The 11137-nt window shown below is 37.8% G+C and overlaps 1 pseudogene; it reads right to left on the bottom strand.

Annotated features, from left to right (window-relative positions):
* Positions 1-1039: 1039 nt before the first annotated feature.
* On the bottom strand, positions 1040-5109 carry LOC149090897 (uncharacterized; annotated as a pseudogene).
* Positions 5110-11137: the final 6028 nt, after the last annotated feature.

Genomic DNA, 11137 nt, shown 5'->3' with positions numbered 1-11137 from the left:
TTTAATTATATCAAATCATTTTTTTTAATATTATGTAGTTTTTTTTTTCATCCTTTTTAATACATGCAAACTATATACCATACACATGCACATACATATATATAAATACCCGAAAACACGTAAAAGAGAAAAACTTGAAGCAACAGCTAGTTAAGAACAAGCACTGAAAATGAAATGGACTAGTTAACGTTAATTTAAAGAATAAATGTATCTTTTGGAATTTTGTGAGTCCTAGGCTAGGACTATAGCTTTGGCATAGAAGAGAGTCGAGGCAATTTTTTCCAGTCCAAGATTTGCATAATGCGCTATCTTAGCAGAACTCCATGTCTGATCGTTCGGGTCGAGCGCAACTGAGTACACCCGATTCGCATTTAATTAAACGCAGTGCCTCTGCATCTTCCATTTTATCCGGGAAACTACAGACCACCAGCACTTTCAAGCGTCCGGTCGTCACCCGGTCCAGTCCGAAGCCAGAGAGGCTGCAGTAACTTTAGGAGTACTTATAGACCCATATTCAGAAACTGGCGAAATACGGCAGAGGGAGACACAAACATCCAGAATAGAGTTTAGGGTGGAATGAAAAAACGATCTGTCAATTAATATCATTCCACTCATATAAAACAGACCAGTCTGTTGAATTAATTAATTCATTAAGCAAAACAAAATCGCATTTACGTTAACAACGACTAGGTTTAGAAGGCAAAGGTGGATAACTGATATGATCATCAACAGGAGTCGATCTCACGACATTAAAGAGCGAATCGTGATTAGTAAACACCAGATCAAGTGTGCGATTTATGTGTTTAGAAATAGAGTTAATCTGAAACAAGACAGGTTAAACAATTCATCAAAAAGATAGTGATCAATTGTCGGAATAAAGTAATTTGTATTACAAGTTGCTGACCAAGAAGTGTTGGGAATGTTAAAATTTCCCAACACAAGAAGCAAGTCTTTATCATTCACATCATATTGTCAAAAGTGCATGCACTGGAGCTGTGATATAATTGGGCCGGTGCAATGCCTTTTTGTAGGGTCTGTCTTAACTCTTCCCCCCTTAGATGCGGACGTCCTCGGTCGCAATATAGAAAACTTGAGCATTTTCTCCCTTTTCTGCTTCGGATGTTGTGAATTGGCCTGTGGTATCCAACTACTGCCAAATTTATGAGTAGAGTTCCAGAGAGTGTTATATTGACTGTTGCTCCTATATCGTTGCTGCTCTTAAGGGTTTTTAATTTTCTTGTGTTGTTTAGATTTATTTCCTTGAGCATTTGCAATGAGAGGACTTCATCGATCTTGTTTGTTTCCACCATGATTGGAAATATCGGTGGGGTGGCTTCTGCGAAGGACATTACTTTTGATTCGTATATGTCATCTTCGATGCGTATCGTGGAGTTTTACTTAATCTTCGTCGATCTTGATTGGTCCATTGAAATCGTTGAGCATATTGTTCCGACAAACAGCTGTTCGTGATTGGGTACGTTGGCTTTTAAATAGTGGCAGAGTACAAGTATCATTTCTTAAGTCGACTAACTTATTTATATTACAAATTGTTTTTTCATTATGTGACTCACATGAGTCTCTTATAGCATAGATTGCATTTTCGCATTTCACAATATTTTCGAATTTTATTTCATTGATATAGTTTTTTCTTTTAATTGGCTTGACATATCTTTATTGGTTTTATTTTAGTAACTGAATAGTAGGAGGCGGTATATTCCTGTACTGCTTTAAAAAGTGTATCTGTGAAACTCATATCTTTATTGTCTTTTTTTGGGCAAGTCATTATCTCTGACAGGGTGAAGTGACATCCCTCTATTTGTCCGTTACTTGTTGAGTTATAGGGAGGGGTAGTATAAACTTCGATACCTAGTTGGTCTAGCAGCAAGAACTTTATAGAGTCTGAATTTAAAGCTCGCTCGTTGTCGATTACTACAGTTTTAGGCATGCCGAATGCAATTAGGATTTCTCTTAATGGCATTTTTATATCCTATGCAGATCTTGAATTTAGAATCTTGACTTGAACGTATGTTGAAAATTTATCGATGCTAGTTAAAAAAGTCTTATTTTCTGTTATATAAAAATCTATATGAATGATTTCTCCTGGAAATTTGGGAATCGGTGTTGCTTGAATTGCGGGATGTGGAGGGTGTCCGCCATATTTTGACTCTCTGCATGTTAAGCATTATTTTGTAATTTCTTTAACTTTTTTGTGTAGTTGTGTAAAGAAAAATTTTTCTAGAATTTGGGCTTTATTTTCGGATTCATTTGTGTGTGCTCGTCTATTCTCTTGTGTTATAATTTTATATTGTTCATCGACGCTCGTTATGTCTCCTACCTTTCTTTGAGTGTATCATATTTTATAATTGGAAAAGTGAAGTGGGTAGAATTCCTGTATTTTGCTTATTATATGTTCTGGAGTAAATAGCCGTTAATGAGTCTTGGGTCAAGTCGTTTCTTAAAAATGTCAATTAATTCGTCTTCGGTGAAGTGGGGTTGTGTTACTGTATGCCTATGGTATGTAGGGAAGGAAATTTCGAATTTATAATCGTGCTTTTCGCCGATTACTATGAATAGCTGAGTCTTCGTTTATTGGGTTTCTTGATAAAGCGTCTGCTACTACGTTGGTGGATCCTGGCTTAAGCTTTATCTTGTAATTGAACTCTTCTAAGTAACTCTTCCAACGTTTTAATTTTCCGTTGTGATTTTTACTACTTAGAGCAAAGGTTATTTGTTGGTGGTCTGTGAATATAATAACTTTGGAAGTTCCGTACAAGTAAATTCGAAGGTTATGCAATGCCGAAACTATGGCTAGCATTTCCTTTTCGTTTGTTGCATAGTTCTCTGTTTTTCACAATGTTCGTGACATAAAATTAATGGGTCTGCCTTCTTGTTCAAGGACTGCACCGATTGCGTAATTCGAAGCATCGGTTGTTAGGAGGAATTCTTTAGAGAAGTTTGGGTATTTTAAAATGACGTCATTAGAACAAAAAGTTTGCTTTATTTTATTGAATGTTTCTATTGCCTTGTTATCTAGCTTTATCTGTACTTTATCTGATGCTTTTGCTGATATACGACCATCTTCACCTCTGAGGTAAGTGGTAAGGGGTTTAGCTAGTTTTGCATAATCTTTTATGAATCTGCGGTAGTAGCCGGAGAGTCCTAAGAACGATCGTAGTTCTTTAAGAGTTTTGGGTATGGGAAATCTGGAATCGCTTCAACCTTTTCTGGATTTGTCTTAACGCCACTGTTTGAAATGGTGAATCCTAGGAGCTTTACTTCCTCTTTGAAAAATGCACACTTGTCCATTTGGATTTTCATATTAGCGTCAAGTAAAGTCGTGTTTTAGGTGATGAGCATGTTCGTTTTCAGTTTTGCTGAAAACAATGATGCCATTAATGTAGACATAGCAGATTTTTCCAACATGATCTCTTAGAATATCATCTAAGGCTCTTTGGAATATTGAAGAGGAATTCTTGAGACCAAAAGGTAGTCTTGTAAATTCGTACTTTCCTCCGTTAACAGAAAATGCTGTCTTTTCTATGTCTGTCTCCTTCAAAAGAATTTGGTAGAAACCACTTTTGAAATCCAGGACCGTGAAGAATTTATTGTGCCCTAAGTGGGCTATGATGTTTCCTATTTTTGGCATGGGTTATCGATCGGAGATTGTAACCAAATTTAGCTTGCGATAATCAATTACAATTCGGTATTTCTTTTTTTCTGAGGCATCAGTTTTCTTTGGTACGATCCATACCACTCCATCGTCAAGCATTTCTGATTCCTGCTTTTCAACTTCTTGCTTTAGAGCAATAGGATATGGGTAATGCCTGCTGTAAACCGGAGTGTCGGTATTGGTTCGGATCTCTCCATACTTTAGTCGTGTAAGTTAATTTTTGCTCTGGGTCTACAAATAACGGTTTAGCTTCTTGAATTGTCGATCTATTATCTTTTCCTGCCTATCGGACATATGATTTGTTTGGACCTTTATTGTGTTAACTGCTTGTGCAGCTAATTGCTTGATTCAGAATTTATAACTGTCATTTACTATTAGGATATCAATCCTGACATCGATAACAACATTGAGTTGTTTCATTGTATCGTTGTCTAGAATACCATGAACAGTTTTTAGAGTGGGCAATACGAAAAATCTGATTGGAGTGTTGAGGTTAAAAAGATTCAGAAATATATGGATGGGTGATGGCTATTTTTCCGCCTATAGAATTAGCGAAAAAAGCTTTTTTGTTCTTTTTTGAGTTGGTTACTAGGGAAGCCTGGTTGTAATTCGGGTTGAACCCGTATCAATGAGGAAGTTCAGTACCTGTCCGTCCCTCGTTTTGCAAGAAATTGACATCAGACATATCAGCAATTTCTACTTGAATCTGGTTGTCTGCGGTTGCGTCGTTCTCTTACGGTGTTTCGACGATACCTTGCTCCTCTGCAGCAGCATAGTAGACCTGTTCACTCATACACTGCTCGTATGCCTCGGCATAAGCTTCGGTGGCGTATGCGTTTGCATATGCATTTGCGTAAGCGTTAGCCTCATCATCTACGTTCTGTACTTGGGGTTCCCCAGTATTGATGTGAAATTGTCGCTGTTGTTTGAATGGGTTTTCTGCCCTAGAAGATAAGGGTCTTTTCCCAGTGAATTGCTTATTATTGTATTGGTCTATTCATATAATTCACATTCCTGGTTCTGGTAGACGAGTCGACTTCCATTGGTTGTGGAGCCGGTTGTGGTTTTGGAGCTATTAGTCTTGGTGGTGCGTTAAAGAACTGTAGTGGTTGTTGGTGTATGGGTCTTGGTATGAAACCTGAATTCTGGGGGATAAACTTAGGCTTTGGTGGATAATACAGATCCGGATTAAAATTGGTTCGATTTAAGACATGTGGGTTATTATATCGAAATGAAAACGGAATAATTTTATTTTGATGATTGTTCTTCTGAGGAAGCGAAGGTGCTCTTATAGGGTTAACTCTGATAAACGTATCTGTTTTGGCCAAGTGCATTGATCTTATTATTATTACTGACGATAGGCTCCCACGGTTGCGGTTGCGTTGCTGTTGTATTTTGCTGACAAAGCGCACTGGAGCCGTGATGCCGGTGCAACGCATTTTTGTAGGGTCTGTCGTTAACTTATATATATATATATATATATATATATATGTATATATATTTTTTTTTTATTTCTTTTGTTTTTTTTTTATTTTCTTTTGTTACTGGAAACATATTGTTAATTTTGTTTACTTCACACAGGGAACAAATTTTAATTTAGTGCTTTGAAGCGTAATAAAAATAGTAAGAATATTAATAAAAAAAAAAAATTAATGAAACTAGGTAAATTGGACTATTACCTATATTGGTAAGTAAAAAAATTAACAATATGTTTGCAGTAACAAAAGAAAATAATAAAAAACAAGTAAGAACGTTGCAGTCGGGCGCTACCGACTGCGGAATACTTATTCACATCCCGCGGAAAACTCTTTTTTGTAAATTGCAAATTTTGTTATTTTAGCTTATTTTATATTTTTTAAATATTTAATTTTTTTTTTTATATTTTATAAAAATCTTTTCTTCAATGTTATCAATGCCTATTAAGCCTATTTGTATATACATATACATACATACATATGTATGTAGGTAGCTCAAGCATATAAATGTCGCAATTTGATAATACAAATGCCGATTGCCACGCCCCTAGTGGCCGTAGACCCCCCATTTTTGGCCAGTTCTTAGAAAGAGCTAACGGTACGTAAATGCGAAATTTGAATGCTTACGCACAAAAAATTTGAAAATTACAGGGTATTTTTCGATATGCCACGCCCCCAAAGAGGCATGACAATTATTTTTGGGGCATCGATAGAGGAGGTTACCAGTAACTCAACTATCCAAATTTGAGGCTTTGAGGAAGAGCTTCTAGCTCTTAAACTGTAGGAGATATAAAGTTTTGCGGTTTGCCACGCCCCCTTTGGACGGACATATATCCGCTATAGCTTGTTGGACTTGGGAGGTCAACTCGCGTATATATACCAAATTTCAAGTCTGTAGCATCAATAGTGCCTAGAATATAGCCAAATTTGAAAAATCACTATATCTTCAGGTCCGATTTGCCACGCCCCTAGTAGGCGTAGACATAAAAATTTTTCATCAGTCATTATAGAATTATAGCATTAGCTTACGTGCGAAATTTCAACGTTCTAGCTATAGAACTTTAGGAGATACAGTTTTATCTGATTTGCCACGCCCCCAATAGGCGTAGATATATCCACCATAGCTTTTTGGACTTGGGGGGTCAACGCGGACCTACATACCAAATTTCAACTTTCTAGCTCTTCAACTAACATGATTTCTGGTATATCGGACTGGGACTGGTGACTGGGTACCCAAATAAGCACAACATTGTTTGCGATGCATAAGCTGCGGATGTCACTGATAACATCGTTATAGCAGTTGAGATTTTGTACTGCAGTTAGTGTGGACAAACTGTGCAGATAATAAATTTGCCTTTGTTTTTCTGAGCGAAATGACAAGCTTTTTAAACAGCTAAAGCCTCTGCCGTGAAGATGAAGTAGTAATACATACCAAATTTCAACTTTCTAGCTCTTCAACTAACATGATTTCTGGTATATCGGAAAATGCATTTTCCGATTTGCCACGCCCCTAGTGGGCGGATCGGGAAAATTTTAACACTTTATAAATCGGAGTTATACACGAATATGTGTTCCAAATTTCAAGTCTCTAGCTTCAATAGCGGCGAAATGAACTGCGTTCATACGGACAGACGGACGGACGGACAGACGGATGGACAGCAAGACGGACATTGCACAAAACCAATATACTAATTCACTTCGTGAATGAGTATAACAAAAGAAGTAACAAAAATTAGCTGTAAAGAAGCAAAAACTGTCGACTGCCGAACAGCACAGCAGACAGCTTCCACAGTTTTTGGTTTGCTTTGTGCGTCATGAACGAAATGAATGAAAATTAACATTTAAATTATTTATTTATAATGGCGATTATTTATTTATTTTTTTATTAGTCTTCTTCTTGGAAGAGCGGCAGGTTGTCAATTGCTGTTTCCAGGAAACTAGGATTGAGCTTCACAAGCAATATATTTTCCAGCGAATCTGCACTTAAACGATTGCGATAATCGGGTAAAACCAGTTTAAGTTTGGAAAATGCACGTTCAATAGTTACCTATTAATAAAGAAATATTATTATTATTATATATTTATTAGATAATATAAAAAATATAAATCTAAAAATTATTAAACGTGAAAGCTACGAGGGCCATCGACGTGAATGTTAGAAGTTAAATTGGATAAAAAATATTACAAAGATTTATAGACTTAAGAATTAAATTAATATTTACTGCTGTTGGTTCGATAAGTAGTGTGGTATGAGGTGTGTTGCCGAAGAGTCTTATCCTCTCCCGTTGGTAGGTTGGGCATTGGTCAAGTATATGGTCTACCGTTTTACGTGTGTTGCTGTTGTTGTTACAGCTGCAAAGAGGAGGCGCAGAGCCCGTAAGTAGGTGACCGTGTGAAAATTGTGTGTGTCCAATACGGAGACGAACAAAAGTTGACCACTCCTGTTTTCGGGTATTGGGGGGATATTTGATGCCAAGTCCAGTAGCGTTGTACGTTTTGTGGCGATGGTGGAAGTTAGTTATTCCAGTCGCATGAAGTTATGTTGGCGTGCCGAATAAGTTTTAAGCGGATGTCAGTCTCAGCTAATGGAATATGTATGATGGTTGGGGATTGTGCAACTAAATTAGCTGCTAAGAAAACATGCAGACAATAATCAAAAACGAAAAGCGACTAAGTGATTATGTCAGCAACCAAACATCCATCATTAATGCAACATCAAACCTTGTACAAACCACTACAGAGGAAGTGAATAAAAACTTTGAAAGGGTTACAAAGGAGATAAATAAAATGGCAAGCACTATAAAAGAGAACTTTTTCGTCTACAAAGAGTCCATAAAGTTCTTTATGTTGATCAACCAAGTGAGAAGCTGGATTGAGGAAACCGAGGATCTCCAGTCAGCAGTAATTGCCCTGGTGACGGATATTAATCAAGGAAAAGTACACCCGTCCCTAGTCGAACCAAATAAGATGTTAGCTGAACTCAACAAAATCCAACAGAAACTGCAGAGGAATCAACTTCTTCCTGGCGAAAATTCTCCGAAAAGGCTTCAGCTAGTATACAAACTAATGAAAGCGCAAGCAATATTTAAGGACAATGTGCTAATCATAGACGCAAGGCTACCAATATACATAAACCAGCATGCCACTCTCTTCGAAGTAATACCAATACCACTCGTACTGAAAGGAAGAAAAGTTATTCCGAAGACAAAAACGAAATTCCTTATTTTCAATACTGAGATAAACGCATACCACTCAATGACTGAAATGGAATTGAGCCATTGCCGGCATGAAGACGAGATCACATACCTGTGTGAAGGAAGTTGGGCATGGGAAGATGCAGATGACGAAAGTTGTGAAATATCTCCAATAAAACCGAGCAACAAGCAGCCGTGCAAGATGATGGAATACGAGGAGGACACGTTCGTCAAAAAACTCAATGGAAAAAACCGCTGGCTTTTTAAAGTGTTTGAGAAAAAGTCAGCCCACATCATATGCGGAAACTACGAGGACATGGTCCTGTTGCCAAACCAAGGCATAGTCGAGCTACTCGCTGGATGCTCAGCCAGGATAGGTAAAATTAACATTATAACTCCACAGGACCTAGTATCTTCAAATACGGCGAGGTACGCTCCACTCTTCCTTAAAATAATCGACCAGAACACCACATGGGATCCAACACCACTTCAACACATTGTCGTAAATAACTCAGTGGAGCTACAACGGGTACAACAGAGTATTAAGGAGTTGCACCGTCATAAAGTACACATTGACGATCTTCTCCTTCACACAATGAATGGACATATTTCTCTGGGACTAGTAATAATTATAATATCTCTATTTGTCTTGTACCTAATTAAGAAAAGAAACCAGAGACAGCAATTATTAGCTATCACCTTCTCTGGCCCCCCGCAGAATGTTCATGAACATGCATGAACATAGAAATATGATAAGTATGGGAACATACAATCTATGTACTCGACAGACGGCATACTTAAAATAGATACCACATGTGAAAGTGTGAACTGTCAAACTAGAAATAAAATACGACTCTGACCCTTAGCGACAAGATAACGTAAGAGACAAGTGCTGAGCCTTACAAACTCAGCGATAGGATAAGAATAGCTAATAGACCAACGCGGAGTCTTACACACTCAGCGATAAGATAAGAATATGTAATAGCCCAATGCTGAGCCTTACACACTCAGCAATAGATACATTAAGGGTTGAAATTATACATGAGTCTGGGTATATAAACCCAGGCTCAGAAGAATAAAGATCAATACGAAACTAAACACCATCATAGTAAAGTGTATTCGTTCATGGTCCTTCGAGCCGTACCATAAGACTACCAAATATCAAAAGTTGTAACAAGTGTATATTAAAGTGGAAAATTATTTTTTAAATAAGAAGTGATTTCCTTTTGGCTTACCAAAACACGCTGTGAGTAGAGGCACAGCAAGATCAACAAGGCGATCAAAACAAAAATACCTCCAACGGGTTAAGCCAAAAAGAAAATCAATCACAAATATACAAATACTACAACAACCGCAAAAAGATGATGTCAGGAAAGGCTATTGAAATGCTAAAGAAGCAGTCAGACTTGTATGACATCATTTTAAAAGCCATAGCTGAAAAGGATTCACTAGCAGTCGTGGATAAGTTGGTAGAAGAATTCGCTGCCAATCACTCGACGCTAATTAAACTCGGTATCCCAAGCCATCATGCGTATTTTACCCAGAAAATATACGATGGATTAATGGAAAAAATCAGGACCTACAAAGAGGAGCTGATGAAGGTCGAAGCCATCGACCCCGACATAGATGCCGACGAACCATCCACTAGTATGAATTGGCAAATGCAAGCCGAAATATCAATGGAAAAACATACTCAACAGGAGGCAATGCTTTCACGCAAAAAGGCGAGCCCAATGGATAAAATGGTAGAACTTGTGGATAAAAGAGCTCTAGCATTAAAGCAGCACATTGAAGAGGTGTATGCCGATCTAGAGCTCATGAACCAGGAGGAAACTTTAGACTGCAAAGAAACCCTAGAGTTCCTATGGAACAAAGTCCAGTCAACGCTTATAGATTTAGAGGTGAAATATGATAAGCCCACCCATGAAATCGACGGCATAGACGCTTTGGAAGTTAAAGTCCACACATTGACAAAGAAACTTAACAGAAAGTTAAGTGTCTTTCACAGTATGAAAGAAGACGTTCCAGAGCTACCAAAATCGGATCTTCCTCAATTTAATGGAGATCCAAAAGACTGGAAAAATTTCTTCGATTTGTTCTCCGACATGATTCACAAAAGGAAGGATATCAGTGACACAAAGAAACTGAACTACCTAAAATCATGCCTCAAAGAAGATGCCCAAATGGTAGTGAGCCATTTGTTAAATGGATCGTCTGCTAGCTACAATTCGGCGTGGGAACTTATATGTAAGCGCTATGAAAATAGGCGTAAGATATTCGCAAACGCCGTTAACCAGTTAGTGGACATGGAACTGCTGGAAAACGATGATGAAAGCAGGATCCGCCAATTCTTGGATAAAGCAAATGAGTGTATTCACATCGCCAAGGATGTATCCCAAATTGGTAACGATGCTGATGTACTATTCGCTCAGATTTTGCTACGAAGATTCTCGACAGAAGTCCTACAACTTTACGAGCAACATGTAAAGAGGGCCAGAGAAAGTCAATCATTGAAAGATGTACTAGAGTTTATTGATCAATTATATAATTCAATAGACGCAGTACAGAAAAGGGCCGTCCAGACGCTTACGGAAGCGAAGAAAACGAGCTACAAAAGATGCCGTTTTTGCAAACTGGATAGCCACGACATCACAAGGTGCTCAAGATTTAGAGCAGAGCCAGTTAAAAAACGCAAGGAGTTCGCAACTAAAAACGCTCTATGCTTTAAATGCCTAGGCGTCCATTGCATAAAAGATTGCAGAAGAGATTTGGCATGCAAGTATTGCACCAAATCACAC

Source organism: Drosophila navojoa, chromosome X (assembly GCF_054131105.1).
Source record: "Drosophila navojoa isolate 15081-1374.11 chromosome X, UAZ_NAV_1.0, whole genome shotgun sequence".
NCBI classification, from domain to species: domain Eukaryota; kingdom Metazoa; phylum Arthropoda; class Insecta; order Diptera; family Drosophilidae; genus Drosophila; species Drosophila navojoa.
This window is presented reverse-complemented; position numbering and strand designations above follow the sequence as displayed.